Raw genomic sequence first — 20,085 nt, 5'->3', positions numbered from 1 at the left:
TGACCAACGACTGCAAACTCCTGTTGGAGACAAATTAAAAATTAGTACAACCTCAAATGCACAGTTACTTTTTTTCTAACCTTCCATTTTTGTAACCACAATAGGATAAAAATTTAAATCAAGGCTGATTCACACCAAGGACAATAACTACAACCATAAACTTATATAACATAATTCTCACTTTCATTCTTAGACAATAGTGATAACTGTACCATAACTGTAACAATAATGACACAAGAGGAACAATATCATTGGAATCACTTTTGGGAGAACTTTTTTTCAACTGATGAACAAAAACATTGGAAGCCAATCAGAAATAAAGAGCTCAAGCATTTAAAGCAACAGATGATTTAGCTGCAGCACTTACTTAAAATAGAGAACATTATCTTCCCTTTCCTGCAAATGCTAAAATAGTTATTACTAGGGGTGGTGGGTGAGGGTTGGTCAGGACAGTTTGTAACAAAACAGTGTTGAAGAGATAGTTCACCCGAAAATGAAAATTCTGTCATTTACTCACAGTCATGATGTTCCAAACCCATAAGACTTTCACTCATCTTTATATATTTGAAAATATTTTTAATGAAATCTAAGCAATTTCTGTCCCTCCATAGACAGCTACAGAACTAAAAGAGTTCATAAAGAGATTGTAAATCTATTCCATATTAATTGAGCGGTTTAGTCCAAATTTAATGAAGATACTCAATTGATATGATGTACAGATTTTATTTAGGCTTTTAATTAAACATTGATCAGCAAACATAAACAAGCTCAAACGAACCTGCTTGACGCGCGAGAACAAACATCTTGCTAAAGCTTAAACTTGATGTGTAACACACAAGAATGAACCTCACTGGTTCTCGCACGTCAAACAAACATGCTTGAGCTTCCGTTTACCACAACTGATGTGTGTGTTGATGAATGTTTATATGTGAATAAAAGCTTAAATTAAATCTATTTATCATATAAAGTGATCAAGTCTCTTCAGAAAATTTGGACTGAACTGCTAGATTCATATGGATTATTTTTACGATTTCTTTATGAACATTTTGAAGCATCAAAGTGGTAGTTGCATAGCTGTCAATGGAGGGACAGAAATCACTCAGATTAAAAATATCTACATTTGTGTTATGAAGATGGTTTGGAACATCATGACTGAGTAATTAATGACATTCATTTTTGGTTGAACTAACCCTTTAAACTATAAGAATACACACCTGTGACAGGCTCCTGGAGTTTCTTCAGACAGCCTCACTATCCTTGCTCTTCCTGACCTCATCTTCAAGAACCAGAGGTGCAAGCTCCACTGAGTTTATGTCTGAGGGACTGGTGCCAAGATTTCAAACACAGAGGGTAAAAACAAATCAGATCAAAAGGTAAACCTCCCTTCTTTTTTTTATGTATATAAACAGGATCCATCAACTTCTGTTCATTAGAACTTATGAGATGTCCTCTATACACTGATCTGGACTTTTCACATAATATAAAGTCTGTACAAGTAACTTACATTGCCATCTTCCAGATCCTTATGGAAAGGGTATCTGAAAGGATAAAAGGAAAGGATACCTGAAAGTTGAATTAAAACAGTTGGCCCTAACTCCTGAGGTGTAAAACAAAATACTTAATTTACTTTTATTACTTATAAAGCACCATAAATACTTTAAATGTACTGTATAGGTGAAGCAGTGGTGAACACTTTACACATTATGGAAAATAACTGCCTTACATTGTAACCTAGGAGGATTTCTGACATGTTTCTTTGTGGAGTCTGGTCTGAAGATCTCTGTGAAATGGGAAATGACAACAACAACAGGCAGTGACATATTCATATTGTTACTAATGTACATATTAAGTAAAAAAAAAAAAAAAAATTAATTTTATACTTACATTTCTGTAGTCAAAGGCTGCTTCTATAGTTTACACCACCGTGTCGCTTAAAGTTGATCCGGTTTGATCATTTTCTCTTCATCCTTATCCACCTCATAGTCTGAAAGTAGTCAAGGACAGATCAACGTGCATTCGAGGCTAGATCTCATCAACATTAAAATGACGTTGTATCTATCACTTAATAAAAATACAAATAAAAAAATCAATTTCAAACAGATTACGAGGAGACGTGTTAAAAGTACAACCCCTGCGTCCGTGAAATGTACGCGCGACGCAGCTCTCGCGTACCGGATAAACACGGTCAGATTAGTTGAAAAGTCTGATTTTATAAGTCTGTTTCACAGTCGAGATTCAAGTGTCGTTAAAATAAGGGCCGGTTCGCAAAGAAAAGCGCTGGTTTTTACCCTTTTTTGTCCTAAGTAAATATATTATAGATGAACACCTTTCGTTCAGTCGAGTCTGACTGACTTCTATACGGTCGAGCGGCGCGTTAAGACGGAAGAATAGCTAGAGTTAGGCCTATAGGTTAAAACTATAAGATAACCTCAAACAGTTCTGCTCTAATAACATTAACAATCTAAAACAGGCAAACAATATGTTGGTTTTATTACCAAGTCACGTATTTTTTGGCGGGAGGACACGACAAAGTTGGGCAAATACACAAAATATATCGCGGGGTGTTTCATACAAATATAAATAACAGCGGATTTAACAAGAATTACATACCTCTCAATTTCTGTGATTCTTCGTCTTCGGTTAATTATATCCCAGCTTCTCTCATCTTTAGCAGAAGATCCGTCGTCAGTGTCTGATCTGAGAAACCATTGGGCAGTCCAATCGGTTAACCGTCATCTGTGCTGCTCGCGCGGGCTACATTTGAATTTGAGAGGCTGACTGACTGTGAAATAATTATTTTTTTTAAAAATCGCCCACGTTGTTTCTTGCTTAAAAAGATGAGTATATAAACATTTGTCTAGCTTGAAATAATGCTCAGGTGCACGAATTTAATGCACTTGCATGGTTTGGGAGTCTTGAACCACCCACCCCGTCAACCTTTCAGTCACACAAGTGATTGTACCTTTGATTGTACCTTTGTTTGTTGATTAAATGGTACAAACATGGACCCTTTGACCGTTAGAAACAAATATGTACCTTATTTCCCCCAAAATGGTACATATTAGTTCCTTAAGGTGTTCCCATTGAGGGTACAACCAAAGCATTTGTACCCAGAGTGCTCACAATTGTACCCCAGCCGTACCCTTTTTTCTGACAGTGTGGTTACCAACATTCTTCAAAATATCTTCTTTTATGTTCCGCAAAACAAAGAAAGTCATACAGGTTTGAATTCAGAAATGAAATTAATTTAGGAATGAAAGTGTGTTTGACTTGAAGCGCTGCGCAGACCAATCATTGTACGACATCAAAGTACCACAAGAGCAATTCGAAAGCATACGATCTGCTCTATAATTGCTCTTGCGGTACTTTTCATACACCAATCGGTCTGCGCAGTGCTGATTCTAATGGCCCACACCTAATGGCTCTCTTTATGAATGGGCCATTGAATCGTTGGTTCACCTGATTGATTCGCTCAAAACGCGGATTCATTTAGAGATGAAACACTGATGTATGTTGCTCAGAGATGCACAACAGTTCTGCGCTGGCTTTATAGCTAATATTTTTGTTGGAAAATATGAACAATAACAGAAATATTGCATGTAAAATATATCACAACATTAACTTCTTATTGAACTGTTGTATAAAAATATCAATTGCACTCCTGCTATTGCTTAATGATATCATATCACATAGGCCAATATATGTGACATAAACTGGGGGGGATCATATAACTGCATTCTATAGGCTACATCACACAGTGAGTTGTTGCCCTGCATCATGTTTGTCACCAATCAACTATATGAAATGTAAGATGACATACGTAGGTCTGGGGCGGGTGCATTAAATTATTAATTTAATTCATTTAAAGCTAATTAATTAAATTAATGGATTAAATCGACAGCCCTAATTGTGACTGATCTTTATGTTTTTCACACTAAAGGTGGAACAAGAGTTCTTGCTGAAGGGCTGTCGGGAACAAGGGCAGGTGTATGGTATACCTTAGCCCTTAGTGTCAAGGTAACATCTACACACATATATGCAACCTTTTAACTATTTATTACGTCTTTGTTCTTAAATGTGCATCTTTTGGTCTGCAGGGATATTTTGCCTCAGGGACGCTGAATGGCTATCCACTGTGGAAGAACGCTGTTGTTCTTGAACCTAAGAATGGCTGGGCTGCACTAGGAACTTCCTCTTTTGAATATGCACAATTTGATAATTTTGAAGTGAATGCAGATTGATTTCCACTTACTTTGATAGGTGCATTCACGCCATGTCGGAATTACTGTAATTATGAGATTCCAACTTGAAAAAACCTTCAAGTCATTGTGGAACTCTTAATTATAAAAAGAGCTCTGACTTGTACCATGTGACCACTGCCACCTAACTACTGCAGATTCATTTTCCCGTTGATAATGTTGCCATATAAATGTATAATTCTGAAGATGTGAACATAAGTTGTCATCCTGTAATTACAGTAATTACGACATGGTGTGAATTCAGCATTTTGCTTCATTGACAACTTTCACCATGTTTCTTCGGGTTTCTTCAAAATGTCTTTTATTTCAGTGCAAAAAAAAACACTGTGATGAATGTCTTATTTTATTTAATTTGGTGATTTGTCTTTTTACTGGAATGATTGGCTTTATTTTTAGGATTTATAAATGTGGAATCTGTGTTTGAGATGTTAATCTTTAAAAAAGGGACATTCTGTGCCAATTAACTGGGCTGTTTGTCAAAGTAGACAGTGAAAATCAAGACTCGCGTCATTATCTGTGCGCACAGCCTCACACACGCAAAACGCGTCCACAGAGAGAGCTGTTGTCTGTGTTATTAATGTTAATAAAAAAAAGTGTAAAGTGCATCTCCAAGTGCTCCCTTGAGAACCAGACCAAAAAAGTTGTGCACCATGTGATTTTAAAAATCTTGTTATCTTTATATACAGAATTAAAATAGAAACGACTCTATACTGTAAACAATACTGACTTGCACAAGAGCAGTCTAGACAATGTGCATAGAGATGATATATGTTCTAATCTAGACAATTTACCAAAAAGTCGGTAATTTTACCTTATTTCAACCTAAGAATGATGGGATAATGCATAACTTAAAAAAAATGACAAAGATTCTGAATAAACTTGTATCATGAATGATCATTTATCAGCACCTACATGCCGACTTCACCTGTGTGAAATAACAGCTGTATTATACTTACATTAAATGTTTTTGGCATTAGATATAATGTTTGCACTTTGTTTTAAATTTGATTAAAAAAAAAAAAAAAAAAATGGTTATTTGGTTGTCTAATATATCCTAAGTTATCGGCATGAGGCATACACAATGTATTATTTTAATTTTGTAAATGTTTCATGGTACGGAGCCCCTAAATGGACGTGGTGAAGAAAAAAAGATGGTATGAAAAAATTATTTGGCAATACTTTTGCATTTTCTCGCAAATGTTTTGCATTCCCCGAGAAACTTTGCGTTCTCTCTCAAAATGTTTGCGTTCCCCCGAGAAACTTTACGTTTGTATTCCCCCGAGAATCTGCGCTCGCAAAGAACACAAAAGTTGGGGGAAGGAGACCAGAGGCTGTTTTTTGAATGGATGTCAATGGATGAGAGGCTTCACTATGCTGATTAAACAGCTTTTGAGGGGAAATAACAAATAATTTAATTAATCGACAGTCTGTTCGCTAATCTTCAGCATGTTTTACACTAAACAATACTTTCGTTGGGAACTATATATAGATTTTAGCTTGATAAAAGTATTTTTTTAAGAGAAGGCAGACTAGGGAATGTTGCGACAGGTAGGACTTTTACGGCATTACTGAACTAGCTACCGGTGTCTGACTCTAGGCGTCATCACTCTAGCGTCTGACGTCGACGGTTCCAGATTCGATATGGGGTTCACATAAGCTTCAGCTCCGTGTTTTTATTTCTGGAAAATAGTTTAAATATTTCGGCACAATGCGAATAACGTTAGGTGAAAATAACTTACAACTCCCCAGCTGATCTGCCACATCCCGTAGCAAACTAGACAACGAATTACTACCTGCCGCCATTTTCTTTGAAAACTCTCATCTATCGTTTAGCTGGCCTGACGATTCTACGCGTGATCTCTTAACCAATGATCCACTGAAGCTATAGGACCACCTTCCTCATTTTCATGTTACACACGGAAAAGTAAAAATAAATGAATCAATAAATAAATAAATCTAAAAATAAATACATGTGGGAATAAATACATCTAAAAATAAATGAATGCATACATACATAAATAATGTAAAAATAAATGTACAAAATAATATATAAATATAAAAAAAAAAAAAGTTAAAACAAATTGTTTAAAAATGTATAAACGCAGAAAATAAAATTGATATTTAAAATATTTTAAAATATTTTAATAATAAAATAAAATATTTTAATAATTTTATTAAAAATGAATCATTTATTTTATCAAGTCGTTTATTCATTTATTTATTTTTGCTATTATCACATTTACCTATTTATCTATTTGTTTATTTATCTATTTAGTTATTCATTTATTCATTTTTAATTTCTGCAGGTTTGGTCCTCCATAGTGTGTCAAAAATGTCAGCCCAATCAGCAACAATATAAACCATGCGGTATTAAAGAGACAGCTCACACAATGGGTATGAATGTGACATAAAAGTACATATTTATATATTTTGCTATTGTATTTTGGAGTGACACTTTCATAAATTTTTCTGTTCTCCTCTGATTATATAATGGTAAATATTACAATATCATAGCACAACAATAGTGATCATCAATAATGATAAGCCTAATACTCACAATAAAAATAATAAGGTCATATAGATCATAACACAGTCTCGGGGGTAAAAAGTGGATTATCCTTCGCCTGAAATGTTTGTCTTTTCATCCTGACATGTGAGGCAAATGTTGGATCACAATAATTAGGAACCACAGTTTCCACAAATCCCTTCACTCGATTGGGATGTTCTCTTTTATTCTCGATGGCAAGGGCAGTGACTGTAACATCGAGCATATTTTGCACTATTAAACACGTATTTATACCAATTTCATCAGGCTCCGAAAATTCTTCAAAAAGAACACAAAGAATAACCTTCTCAGCTGCCATAGTTGCAACTCTTGCATCATCAGAACAGAGTGTTCAATGCACCACTGTAAAGAATTGTTCAGCTCTTAGGTGCTAATTAATACCCGGTGGCAATCACCAAATATTGTCTGATCAGAACAATAACTTAAGTGTTGTCCGTTTAGGAGGAGCTAGATGCACACACCACTCATAGACCACTCTTTACAAATTTGAGCAGTCTTTAATTAAGTGTGGTTCTAGAAAAGGAAACAACAATAAAGTATAAATATACACACTGATAAAACATCAATATGCAAATGAATAATATCCGCATTTGTTATAACATTAACACTGAAAATACGTCTGTACAGCGATCGTATAATAAGATTGGCTAGAGATTAGCTTACAGACACTTGCGCTCGGCAGACGCGATAAGCACGTCTTTAAAACAAATTGACAATCAAATGTAAACAGTATAATAAAGGAAACAAACTTACTCTTTGATGCATGCTCACATGCGATTACTCAATATCGCGGCAGAACTGGCATTATCATCACCGTTAGGTTCGTCTCGCGCTAGTAATAATAATGATGACGATCATAACTGAATACTAAACTGCGTCAGCATCCGGGTCCTTTTACCTTCTGGGTCCTAACTATAGGCGAGTGACTGATGCCTTACTAAATAACAACAGCAAATTAACCATTATACAAACAAAGAATGAATGAACATATTAATCACTGGCCCTCAGTTTAGTACAGCCGCCCCCAAATGTGCTTGCAGATTTGTATCTTGGGCCAGAACTCACAGTCATTTGAAGGGAGGGAGTTTAATCAGTCTAACAACAGGTCTGATGTAGGTTCTGTCTTTGACCTGGATTTCTGCAGCTCTTACTTTATTATCAGCTCCAGTCTGGACAGCTTTCACTGTCCCAAGGGGCCAGAGTGCTCTGGGGAATTGCAGATCAGCAATCATAACCACTGTCACTACTGTCAGGTTGTCTTTCTCTTGTTGCCACTTATGGCGAGACTGGAGTCCAGGCAGGTAGTTGCGCAGATAACAGCTCCGGAACTGATCTGCCAGTATCTGGCTGTGTCTCCAGCGCTTGCGGCTGAGCAGGTCAGATGCAGGGTAAATTACCTGAGGCAGGGCAGAGTCTGGTCGACCCATTAAGAGTGAATTAGGGGTTATTGGGTGCGGATCAGCTACATCCGAGGATACATATCCCAATGGCTTTGAATTTAAAATTCCCTCAATTTCAATAAGGACAGTCCTGAGCACTTCCTCTGACAGTTTGTGCACCAATGATGGTGTATAGTGCAGCTTTAACAGATTTGATTTCTCTTTCCCAGGATCCTCCGAAATGTGGGGAGTTTGGTGGATTGTACTGAAAGTCAATCTGTTGCTTGGCAAGTTCTCTTTGCAATTGAGGGTGAATGTTGTTGAAGGCTTCCTTAAGCTCACGATCTCCACCTTTGAAATTGGTACCCTGATCAGAGCACAACTCATGAGGCTTTCCTCTACGGGCGATGAATCGGCGTAGAGACATAAGGAAAGAGTCTGTGTCGGCTTGAGAGAGAAGGTCGATGTACAGTGCTTTCATGGTCAAACATTTATAAATGATACCCCAGCGTTTTTCATTCCGGCGCCCAATTTTGATGGTAAATGGCCCGAAGCAGTCCATGCCTGTGGAGTAAAAGGCTGGCTGGAAGAGTCTCAGACTAGACTACCTTTAACACTCAGTACAATGATGTTGAATTGATCGAATAGCTTGACGACCTCTCAAGATCCAGAAGCGTCTTCTGATTTTAGCAAAGACCCTTTCAGTACCAGGGTGATGGAGATGTGCGTCGTACTGCCGAATTAGTAGCTTAGTCACTGGGTGGATTGGGTCTAGGCCAATTGGGTGAAGAATGTCAGGGCTCAGCAAGTGACATCTTCGGAGTCGTCCACCCACTCTAATCAGCTGCGTGTCAGAATCAAATTCGGGAGCTAATGTCTTTAGACGACTGTTTGAGGAGATGGGTTTCCCTGCTTGAAGCTGAGCATATTCGTCAGGAAAACTATCCATCTGAGACTGTTGGATGATTCTGAGCTCGGCTTTCTTATATGTGTCAGCAGTGACAGTGTCTGTGGGACTGGCCACCCCATGAAGGATTCTGGCTGTTGAGTCTACAAGCTGTTGAAAGTTGTCATATTGAGATGCATTGACTGAATGCTGGTCATCCTTGGTTATTAGAAGATGGAAAGATACTGGTTTATGCAGTTCCTTTGAAGTGTCGGCTGGCACTAGGTTGGGCAGTTTGGGCCAAGATGATGGAGGTTTCTGCAGAAATTCTGGGCCATTCTTCCAGCGGGTAGGTTCGGCTAGCTGAGCCAGTGACATGCCATGAGTAATATCGTCAGCAGGGTTGTCTTGTGAGTGCACGTAGGACCATGATCGTGAATCAGTTAGCTCTTGAATCTCTGCAACTCTAGTTCCTACAAACACTTTAAAGTGGCATGAGTCTGATTGAAGCCAGTTGAGAACGGTTGTAGAATCAGTCCAGTATCTGAAACTGCTGATGTCCAGTGAGAGCTCTCTTTGCAGAACTGCTGCCAATTGTGCTCCAGTTAGAGCAGCGCATAGCTCAAGTCGGGGAATTGTTTGCTGCTTCTTTGGAGCTACTCGTGATCTAGCTGCCAAGAATGACACCTCTATTTGTCCTTTGCTATCTTCAGTGCGGAGATAGGCTACAGCACCGTACGCTCGCTCTGAGGCATCACAGAATGTGTGCACACTTCTTGAGCTGATCAAGGGATCTACCTTTGTAGTGTAGCATCTGGGCAGTGTGACACAGGAAAGTTGTGGAAGCTCATCTTCCCATGTGAGCCATGCATTCTTGAGGTCTGTGGGCAGTTCAGGGTCATCCCATTCTCTTTTTTTGTCCCAGAGCCTCTGGACTATGATCTTAGCTCTAATGGTAAATGGGATGATGAATCCCAATGGATCGTACTGACTGGAAAGGATGCTATATATGCGTCGCATAGTGGGCTCAGTTTTTACGATATGGCCATGTTTATAACTAAGGGTGTCGGATCTACACTGCCACCTAAGTCCTAGTGTGCGCTCCTGGGGGTCGGCTCTGTCTGAACTAAACCAAAGCTCATGGTTCTCTGACCTGATTTGCTGCAGCAGGTGTTGTAGCAGTTGGGGTGTGTTACTAGCCCATTGGCGCAGTTCAAAACCACCCTCGGCCAGCAGATGTTGCATGTCATCCACTAATTGTCTGGCAGTCTCAAGAGAGGGAACACTTTGCAACCAGTTGTCCACATAGAAACAACGATCTATTGATGCTCGTGCCTCAGTCTGGTTGGCTGTGATCAGCAACATGTTTCCGAAGAGCAAAGGTTGCACAGCACGGGCTGCACGTGGTGCCAAATGGTAACACTGACCACTGGTAGACATCAGGTGCGCTGGTTGGTTTCAGATCTCGCCACAGGAATCGCAAGAATGCTTGGTCTTCTGGCAGGATACGCACCTGATGAAACATCCCCTTTATGTCGCTACTAATGGCTACTGCATACTCTCGGAAATGGAGAAGTACTCCCAGCAAGGTCGCACCCAGAGTTGGCCCAGGAAGTAGATATTCATTCAAGCTCAGCCCTTGGAAGTTGAAAGAACAATTGAATACAATCCTGTGCTTTCCGTTGTGGTGGACCATGTGGTGTGGAATGTACCACCCTGGAGTCTGTACAGCTGTGGATTGGGGAATTTTTCTCACATAGCCTGCGTTTAGCAGCTTGTTCATCTCAGACTTGTACACTTGGGATTTCTCAGAGCTCTGTGCCAGCTGATTATCAGTCCTTTGCAAATGAGGCAGTACTGCTTCCTTTGGAGCGGCTTGAGGTGGAGGACTGGTTTTCCACAGGAGGGGGGTAGCGTATCTTTGCACACCTTCAACTTCAACCCTTATTGTTTTCTCCTCCAACATGCGCATAGCTTCTGCATCTTGCTTTGACCTTGTCACAAGCCGTTCATTTTGGTAGGGCAAGATGTCCATCTGCCACAACCGCTCAACTTGACTGAACAGATCATTAGGCGCAAGGCTTACAGTTGTGAACAAGCACTGTTGTGTGTGTGGGATGTGTTCGAGGAACTTTGATGGACCTTGGAGTGTCCATCCCAGACGAGTTTTCACAGCTGCTGGACCTCCGGGGGGTCCCAACCGAACTGGCTCAACGGGGGTGATCACTTGTGGGTAATCTGACCCAATGAGCAATAATGGCCTCGCATGTTCAATTGACTGAAGAGGTAGGCCTCTGAGATGGCGATATCTCTTTTGGAGTGTTTCAGTTGGGTAGGAATGAGGTGCTAATCCAAGCTCCTCAGTTGTGAAGGCTCTCTTGATTGCAAAGTTGCGATCTGGTTGTGTAGCGGGACTCACTGAGAATGATACTGTGGAGCCATGGATAATGCGGATGTCTTGGCGCACTGTGCGAAGAGACAGGTCTTCAGGCTTACCGTGGAGGTTGAGTTGCTGAGCTGCCTCGTGGAGAAGTATGGTGCGCTCTGAACCATCATCGAGCAGTGCATATGTATCCAGTGAAAAGTCTCCGTTGCGTATGATGACTCTGCACAATTTCAGTAACACTCTACTGCTGCCAGTTGGTCGATCAACGTATAGAGTTTCTATTGTGGTGCTGGTGGTCTGGGTGATCTCTCCTGTTTCTTTGGTAGCATTAGCACTCGTTTCATTGTTGGCCCCATGCAGAATTTCTAGATGTCTCATTTGACACTTCTTGAATTTCGCCTTAAGAGTACACTGACCTGCTTGGTGATCACGCCCACATTTCCAGCATCTCTGATTGGATCTGATCCAAGTCACGATCTGCTCTTTGGTCAGCAGCTTGAAGTTTGAACACTGATTGAGATAGTGTTGAGTTGTATTACAAAAGGGGCAGTATTTTTTTGGTTTCTCTAGTGATCTCACCTCAGACACTGCTTTCTGGCGAACCGAAACTGGACGAAACTTCGGCTTTGGAAACTGGACTTTGCTCGCTTCCATGGAAGATGGCAGTAGATTTGTGTGATAAATTTGGCACCCTTTGCTGGTTTTTGCGGAAGCTCTGTCTCTCTCTACCAGAGTCAATACTGAACTGGGTACCGTCCTCTTGCACCCTCACCTCATACTCCAGCCATTCTGCAAATTCAATCAAGGTAGGCATAGGTGTCTTGAGTGGATTGACATACCTCTTAAAGTTTGCTCGAAGATCGTGAGGTAGTTCCATCAGAACAGCAATGCGTTGAAGTGTTGATGGGGTTGCCCATAGAGTTCTGTTAGAGCCTGCATGGTATGACTGTAAGGGTACCGGCTGTTACTGTATGAGTCAGCAATGAGCAATGCTTCCTCAAACTTCAAGTGGTCCATCAATATTTGGAACTTAAAGCACTCTGTAGCATCAGCGGGCAGGAGATTGTCAAGAGCTACTTTTAACCTGGCGAACTCCCGTGGATCCTCTTTGGTGAAGTTAGGAATGGTAGGGGTTGGACCACGATAAGTGTTCTCTTGACTGGGTGGCGATGAGAAACAATATGGCACGAATGGTCTCTGTCGCCTGGAGGTAGGGCTGTGATAGTGTGTGGATAGCTGGCTTTGGCGTTGGTAGCGTTCATCAGCACGCTCAGCCCTCTGGGGTGTTACTGCACGCTCTGGCGAAGGCGAAGTTGATCTGGTTTGCTTGGAACTTGCTTTCATCCTCTGATGCTTGTGAGTGATCTCATCTATTCTTTCACGTTGACGTTCTGCGTGCAAATTATCCTCACTGTGTTTCACTGACCTTTCTCTTTCATAACGTGGATCTCTTTGATCTCTTGTTGACGTTACTCTGTGATGTGGCGGTGAGGTTCGATCCTCCATATTGCGTGTCAAGTGTCTGGGCGAACAAAATAGTTGAGATGGAGACAATGACCTTGGAGTGTGAGGTGCAGAGTGTTCACTGAGGTTGCGTCTGAGCTGACGGTTCTCTTCCTCCAGATCCTTCAAGCGCATCTGCAGTGCTTCAGGAGAGAAGTATGGATTCCCTTCATAGGCAGGAAAGTGATCAATGCCAGCAACCAGGGTGTTGTGAGGTGGTAATGGACCTCCTGTAGCCCCTATTAGCTGTTCTCCTCCGTTGGAGTGGTCTGAGGGTGTGTGTGTTGATCGCTGCTCTGGTACATAATCCACCTCATAGTCTTCAAGGTACCTTGGCATCTGCGTTCAGCAACGGGAGCGAACTGTAGCATCACTAATCTCCTCACTATGTATGGACATTATATTAATTCAGAAGTTGCCCACTCCGGCTCGAAGGACCATGTAAAGAATTGTTCAGCTCTTAGGTGCTAATTAATACCTGGTGGCAACCACCAAATATTGTCTGATCAGAACAATAACTTAAGTGTTCTCTGTTTAGGAGGAGCTAGATGCACACACCACTCATAGACCACTCTTTACAAATTTGAACAGTCTTTAATTAAGTGTGGTTCTAGAAAAGGAAACAACAATAAAGTATAAATATACACACTGATAAAACATCAATATGCAAATAAATAATATCCGCATTTGTTATAACATTAACAATGAAAATACGTCTGTACAGCGATCGTATAATAAGATTGGCTAGAGATTAGCTTACAGACACTTGCGCTCGGCAGACGCGATAAGCACGTCTTTAAAACAAATTGACAATCAAATGTAAACAGTATAATAAAGGAAACAAACTTACTCTTTGATGCACGCACACATGCGATTACTCAATATCGCGGCAGAACTGGCATTATCATCACGTTAGGTTCGTCTCACGCTAGTAATAATAATGATGACGATCATAACTGAATACTAAACTGCGTCAGGATCCGGGTCCTTTTACCTTCTGGGTCCTAACCATAGGCGAGTGACTGATGCCTGACTAAATAACAACAGCAAATTAACCATTATACAAACAAAGAATGAATGAACATATTAATCCCTGGCCCTCAGTTTAGTACAACCACCGTTTCTGTTTAAAAAACATTTTGCAACGTTTTGTCAGGGCTGAACGCAGCCCAGTTAGATTAACATCGTGGACTTGAATTTGAAAAATGGTGTATATTGTCACGGGCCGCTTGAACTGAAGCGGTACAGCAATCTGTCAAGACACATTAAAGAGATACAAAACGGCATTTATTGTTTAAATTTCTCTTCTCTGTCGACGCTGTCACGATCACCGTCTGTTCCTGTCAGTTCCTGGACTCCATTTCCCATAATCCTCCCTTCCAATCACATGCACCAATCACCAATTGCCACACACACCTGCAGATCATTACCTGGACTATTTAAGACACACACACACACACACACACACACACCCTTTGCGAAGTCTTGATTTGCCCCGGTGATCAACTCTGAGCGTTTTCTTGTGGACTGTGTACCCTGTTACCGTTGGATTGTTTATTCTCTATGACCCTTGCTGCCTGCCCTGATCTTTGCCTGTTTCCTGGACTGTGATTGTTTGCTGCCTGCCCTGATCCTTGCCTGTACCCTGATTCTGTTTGTCTGCCACCTGCCTCGACCATTGCCTGTCCTTGTTTATGTTCCTGCCTTTGCCCCTGTCTACCTGTGTAATTACTGTTCTTAATAAAGCTTGCAAATGGATCCCCGCTCTGCCGACCCATCATTACAGAAGACTTCGCCAACACATGGATCCAGCGGCTTTCCTGGAGAACACTGGCCCGGTAGGAACTTTGCATTGTTGTTATTAGGGCTCAATCAGGGCTCACGATCACTGGAGGAATATGTTGTGGAATACTTGGACATTGCTTATCACTCAGACTTGCCGGACTGTGCGCTGATAGACTTTTTCTGTGAGGGCATTAATCAGCCACTCAAGTCACAACTCATTCGTGAGGGACCCCGTTCATCTCTAAGTCAGTTTCTGGATTATGCTTTATTGACTGTTGGCTCTCCGTTTACTGTGGGTGTCGTGGGGAAATACGACACCTCGCTAAATCATGTAATGGCCGCCGCGCCAGTTGACACTCACAAAATGGCGGCCACCATAATAACAACACCAAGTCAAGTCAGCACTGATTATCCTGAACCAAGTCAAGTCACAGTTGACCTCCGTGAGCCAAGTCACGTCTCCTCTGATCTTCCAGAACAACGTCACGTCCCCGCTGTTCTTCTAGAGTCACATTCCGTCTCTGGAACTGTCCGAGAACGGAGAGGGTTGCTGTCCAGTGTGGATGATCCACCGCTGACTTCAGCACGAGCGGCTGGCATTCCTAAGCCTCCGCCGGCCGCTCCGCACTCAAGCTCGCCGGTTGCGACGCACTCAAGCTCGCCGGTTGCGACGCACTCAAGCTCGCCGGTTGCGACGCACTCAAATTCTCTGGATGCTATGGACAAGATGGCCGCCCCTCCAGTGTCGGGGAACATAGGGGTCGTTCCAGCCAGTGAGCCCGCTCCAAAGCCCGCTCCAGAGCCCGCTCCAGCCCGGGAATCCGCTCCAACCCTGCATGCTCTTCCTGTCAGTCCTGTCATGGCCAAGAGGGCTGTCTTTACCTTCTATGTTTTGGCGGTCCTGCGTGCCTGTAGGTTGCACTCGAGCTCTTTTGACCCTGGACCAGTCTGTCAGCCCGCTGCCGTCACCGAGCAGCCCGCTGCCGTCACCGAGCAGCCCACTCTCCCTGATATGGTCATGGAGCCCCCTTGTTCTGCCCTGCCGGCGCCACCCAAGCTTTCTGCCCTACCGGCGTCGCTCAAGCTCCTTGCCCACGAACCCACCATGGCCACCGTAGAAATCTCCAAGAACTTTTTTGGGGGGGGCTATATACCTGAGGGTGGGGAGCTTGTGGGTGGGGACCCTGCACGGCCGCGATCATCAGCGGCCTCCGAACTGCTTGAGCTTGCGGGTGGGGACCCTGCACGGCCGCGATCATCAGCGGCCTCCGAACTGCTTGAGCTTGCAGGTGGGGACCTTACACGACCACGGCCTTCAACTGCCTGTGACCTGCCGTGGTTGCCCAAGCCACCTGACCTGCCGTGGTTGCCCAAGCCACCTGACCTGCCGTGGGCGCCCAAGCCACCTGACCTGCCGTGGCCTCCCGACACTCCTGAGCCGCCGTGGCTGCCCGTGGCACCTGACCCGCCGTGGCTGCCCTTGGAACCTAACCCACCATGGCTATCCGTGGCACATAACCCACCGTGGCTGCCCGTGGCACCTGACCCACCATGGCTGCCCGTGGCACCTGACCCCCCCGTGGCTGCCCGAGTTCCTGGACCTGCATTGGAGACCCCGTTCCCGTCTGCCAACAGGTCTCCAATGCACCCCCCCCCCCTCCCTATCTGTGCCATTTACGCCGCGAGGACGCGCCTTCCGGAAGGGGGCGTTATGTCACGATCACCGTCTGTTCCTGGACTCCATTTCCCATAATCCTCCCTTCCAATCACATGCACCAATCACCAATTGCCACACACACCTGCAGATCATTACCTGGACTATTTAAGACACACACACACACACACACACACACACACACACACCCTTTGCGAAGTCTTGATTTGCCCCGGTGATCAACTCTGAGCGTTTTCTTGTGGACTGTGTACCCTGTTACCGTTGGATTGTTTATTCTGTGACCCTTGCTGCCTGCCCTGATCCTTGCCTGTACCCTGATTCTGTTTGTCTGCCACCTGCCTCGACCATTGCCTGTCCTTGTTTATGTTCCTGCCTTTGCCCCTGTCTACCTGTGTAATTACTGTTCTTAATAAAGCTTGCAAATGGATCCCGCTCTGCCGACCCATCATTACAGACGCATTGTCAATGTCCTCTTTGCTCCAATGTATTTTTCACTCTGTGAGAAAATGATGTGTGGCGTGAGAGCGTCAGGCAAGTCATACAGCAACAGTAACTAAAGGGGGCCCCAATAATCGAGACCGGGCCGGCCGTTGCCGACTGGGCCAAATGCTTAACATTTATTATTTTTAATATTATTATAACCATAGTGACATCGTGCAAGCAATAAAAACCTGTCCTATGCACTGTCAGCCTGTAAAACTATTTATTTATATATATTAAAAATAAAACTGACAAGCCCACATTAAAAAAAAAATGGTCTGGCCCCTCTGGCATTTGCCAGAATTGCCAGATGGCCAATCCGCCCCATGCTTGTAATTCGCTTCAACCTTTCCAAACTTTATGAAAGATTATTTTATGGAAGGTTCGAGTTGTATATGTGTGTGAGGAATTGGAAGCAAGCAGAATAAATAAAGGTAAATAATTTTGGCTACACAGCAGCTCTTAAAGAAAATGGTGTCATTGACCAGCTTAAATAAATTCTGTATTGATTCATTCCATTGTAAAAATCATTAGTTATTAATTTAGTTAATTTATCTATATATTAGCACTGGAGAAAACAGTGATGTCATCGTGCAGCTCAGTTCAGTTCGCATACAATGGTGTGGAAGCAGGCAGATCAAAAACATTGTATATCAAGTGTCAAGTGTCCCCAACTAAGCAGACCAAAGGCGACAGTGGCAAGGAACCCAAACTCCAACAGGTGATAAAAATGGAGAAAAAAACCTTGGGAGAACCAGGCTCAGTCGGGGGGCCAGTTCTCCTCTGGCCAACAGCGAACAGTACATAATTATGATTTAGGCAGCATTACAGGTCATAATTCTGATTGGGATTGCAACAGTCAAAATATTTAATCCAGTTCCATCTAGTTGAAGATCGTATTCATCACGCCGGTATGGAATGGTTTGTTGGGAATCTGTGCCACTGGCTGTCGTGTCGGTGAGGCATTCACAGGGGATGGTCTAGTTGACACAATCTCTGCTGACACTTCAGGGATGCGTTGTGGTCGTGTCTAGGCGCAGGTCCTCAATCTGACCTGGATCCGGCTGACTACGGTAAACCTCGGGATAAACAGAGAGACTAATATTAGCATAGATGCCATTCTTCTTCTGATGTAACGAGTACATCTAGTGTTATAGGAAGTGTTCCCGGTTCCGGCTGGCCTAATTTATGCAGCCTAAAAATCCTTTAACGGATTTGAAAACATAAATTGATAATGTGTTATGTGTATGCCAGGTTAAAGAGATGCGGTTTTAGTCTAGATTTAGACAGAGTTGGTGTTTTAATGTTCAGTTATATTAGACATTTAGAAGAGTTTCTAAACTTCTGAAGAGTTTCTGAAGAGTTTCATTTCCTCTCCTAGTCCCTTGCAAAGCATGCTGGGATCTACATGTTAACAAAAATAATTCAGGTAGTTGTAACACAAATGGATTAAGTAAAGTTCCGTTTTAAATTCAACAAGAACAGTTGGGACATTTTGTAAAACGCAGTGCAATCAAGATTCTGTGATTTGTTAATTCTCTTTAACCTGACAAAAGTACAAAGAAAAGATTTCCAATGTTTTCACTGACCAACTTGGTAATATTCTATAAATATAAACAAATTTTGATTTTGATGGCTGCCACACACTCCAGTTGGGACAGAGGCATGTTTACTGTGTCACATCACCTTTCCTTTTAATTATACTTTTTAATCATTTGGGAATTGAGGATACTAATTGATACTAATTGTAATATGAAAACCTACGGTGAATATAACTAGGCTACTATCCTCTTGGGACCAAGGAATAGAGTTTTGTCCACTGTAGTGGACATTATATTTTAGTAAATTTCTCTGACACCATATATGTCACAGTTTTAAGTCTGGATGTCCTGTAAAGAGAACATTCAGAGATCCCAAATGTTTGGAAGTTTCACCATCACAACAACCACAACAACTCCTTGGTTTTTAAAATTGACTGACATTAATTAAGTGATCAAATTTAGCACTCTTATGGAAATATGATAAAATTTTGTAATCATAATTTAAATCTGACTTAACTTCAAATTGTTTGTCATAAATCAACATCTCACGAAAGTTTTATGGAGTTTCTAATAGAAATATGACTTTCTGTTACAAAACAGGGCATTGCTTTCATTCATGTCCACTGTAGAGGACACCAGGGCAATCGTGTTTATCCAACATCAGGCATTTTGGGAGACATGTGAATAGGGAAAGTAATTATATATTATTATAAAAATGTTGGCAGTTATTACCCCCATTATTACACTTCTTTTTTCATTACATGTAGCCCCAAAACACATTAATATGCAAATTAGGCACAGTGTATAGATACATTGTATTGAATGGGACTATACATTTATGGCCATTTTAACCACATATTGGTTAAAGTAAAATGGTTCATGTTGTGGCCGCATTACCACCTCGGGTGTGCATTATTTTCTAAGAATTCAACAGCCCGTCATCAATTATTCCTTACTTAAACAATGTAATGACATTAAAAATACTAAATTCAAAAAACTTTTTTCTTTCTTTCTTGGCCTGAGGAGGAAATATCATTACATTGTCCATGATCCAATTAATTTTTATTTCACAAAAACACTAAATTTAATTGCAATTCATTTCTCTCCTGTAGTAGATGCATCTACTCTGAAGAGAATATAATAATCAGATAGCGTAGCCTTCTATTTTCAACAGTGTCAGCTTTTACAACGATCAGCCAATGGACCGCTTTTTGATGTTTGATTGACACTGTCTCTTTAGCATGTTGTATGGTATAAAAAATAAATACGGAGCTACATTCAAAAATGAATGAACAGTTTAGCGTTTTCTTTAACATTTTTTTATTTGCCCTGTATTCGTTTTATTTATTTAATTAATTATCTCCTTGCACATCTAATTATGTATTTATTTATGCAGGAATATGTGGATTTATGTGTTTATTTGCACATTTATTTATTTATATATTTATGTATAATTTTGTGGATATTTTTATTTATGGATTTATTTATTCGCGTATTTATATATATATTATTGTTTTTGCAGGTTTTGTCCTCCATAAACATGTTCCACTGTTATATGCAAAAACTTTTAAATATTTTGTCATGTAGCCTAATGCATTTATTTAATTAATTAATTTATTTATTTA

The 20,085-nt window shown here is 41.5% G+C and overlaps 2 long non-coding RNA genes and 1 pseudogene across 2 annotated transcripts; 1 reads left to right on the top strand and 2 right to left on the bottom strand.

Annotated features, from left to right (window-relative positions):
• The window catches only part of LOC127502067 (galactocerebrosidase-like), a 38,414-nt pseudogene extending 33,550 nt beyond the window's left edge, over positions 1-4,864 (top strand).
• Positions 1,211-3,941, bottom strand: LOC127502068 (uncharacterized). Its single transcript, XR_007926780.1, has 3 exons — positions 1,724-3,941; positions 1,505-1,538; positions 1,211-1,323 (listed from the first exon to the last, which is right to left on the bottom strand). It is a non-coding gene; the product is annotated as an uncharacterized LOC127502068 (long non-coding RNA).
• On the bottom strand, positions 4,625-6,322 carry LOC127502069 (uncharacterized). The gene is made up of 2 exons (XR_007926781.1): positions 6,053-6,322; positions 4,625-5,628 (listed from the first exon to the last, which is right to left on the bottom strand). It is a non-coding gene; the product is annotated as an uncharacterized LOC127502069 (long non-coding RNA).
• Between the last annotated feature and the right edge of the window lie 13,763 nt (positions 6,323-20,085).

Source organism: Ctenopharyngodon idella, chromosome 20, assembly GCF_019924925.1.
Source record: "Ctenopharyngodon idella isolate HZGC_01 chromosome 20, HZGC01, whole genome shotgun sequence".
Taxonomy (NCBI): Eukaryota; Metazoa; Chordata; class Actinopteri; order Cypriniformes; family Xenocyprididae; genus Ctenopharyngodon; species Ctenopharyngodon idella.
Note: the sequence above shows the minus strand (reverse complement) of the source record. Positions and strands in the feature narration are given on the sequence as shown.